This window comes from Capsicum annuum, chromosome 7 (assembly GCF_002878395.1).
Source record: "Capsicum annuum cultivar UCD-10X-F1 chromosome 7, UCD10Xv1.1, whole genome shotgun sequence".
NCBI lineage: Eukaryota > Viridiplantae > Streptophyta > Magnoliopsida > Solanales > Solanaceae > Capsicum > Capsicum annuum.
In genome coordinates, this window is record NC_061117.1 from 37,641,990 (window position 1) to 37,643,602 (window position 1,613).

Here is a 1,613-nt window from a genome sequence, read left to right on the forward strand (position 1 = left end):
TGGTTGGAGAAGTTTGAGAGAAACTGTCGAGAGAGATGGGAGAGAGGAGAGAGACGGTTGATTTGGATAGGAAAGAGGTGTGGATTGATTTGTATTTATGAAAAGATTAGAAAGTTTTGAAAGTACTAATTAAGTCATAATTAGCATAATCTAGTTTCCTAATTATGTTTTACCTTTTAAGTGTCAGTGTCACAAATCCTTCATTCAGGGCTTAAAAGACACGTTTCCTTCAATTTTCTCTAGACTTTATGTTGTTTTCTCGATATCTATTCATTGTAATTTGAAATATTATAGGAAGGTGAGAAGTTAGAAAGAGTGCAGAATAGTATTTTTCATTTAAGCAATTTCATATCTTTTCTATGTCATGTTTTTATATTTTGTAATCTTTTGGCCTAAAATATTATTACTTTGATCTAATTATGTTTACTCAAATTTTCTTCGGGGGTAATGCAAAGATATATTTTTATTTTATAATAATTGTTTTCCCTTTCTGTTTGTGTTCTTATTAATTCTCTTATTTGGTGAATGTACGTAGATTGGTATTGTGATATACTCCTTTCGTCCCATTTTATTCGTCTCAATTTAACATTACACATTAATTAAGAAAAATAATTAATAACAGGGTTACTTTACTATAGTACCCCTATTAAATAATGTTTATATTTTAATTTGAAGAAAAAATAATTAATACTATGGGTAAAAAAGAAAAAGAAATTGTCTTGTCTTGATTAATGAAAAATAACAAGTAAAACGAGAAATCAAATTAGAAAATTTGGGACAAGTAAAATGGGATGGGGTGAGTATTTGATAATTTGTTTCGTGTGGATGATTAGAAAAACCCATGGTGAAAGTTTAGTGAGTAAGTTTTATGTAATTTAATATTCACATGCTTGATTGCTTCAGTACATTCTTATATGTTTGATTTTGTTATTTAATATTTTTTAGATATATGCCTTTCGCAATTTGTGTATTTTTTAAAATGACTGTATTTTTATTACGTTTATATCAAGGTAATTTGTTAAAAAAAAAAAGTTATAACTATTTGTAGTGCGGATAAGTTAACTAGCATGAATATAATATCGAAAACGTATATATTTTTTTAAAGAAATCTGCAGTGCTTTTTTTTAAAAAAAAAAAATCTGTATAGGTATATTTTTTAAGAGGAAAAGGAAAAATAAATACAGTATTTGATACTAGTGGGGCTCACCCACAACTTCGGACGCAATAGCCTTAGCACCCTCCTCAACCCTAGTTTGAATGTTAATTTGCACGCTAATATATATATATATATATATATTGATTTTTCTAGTAAAATATAGGATCTACAAAAGAATTAGTGAATGCATCTGAATCCCTCAAATGCACTGTAGCTACACCTCTGAATTTCTTCAATCATCCACCATAAAATATATCTCAAGACACACCTTAATTGATTCATATATGAACGAAATGGGAGCAATGCAACATTAGAACTATGTGTTTCTTATTACATATCCTCACCAAATAAAAATTTAAACAAATCCTAATACCATAATAGTTTAAGAATAAAATAAAATTGCTCAAATAGAGAGGTAGAAAAATACCTTGCGCAATCTATTGATTCAAGTATTTAA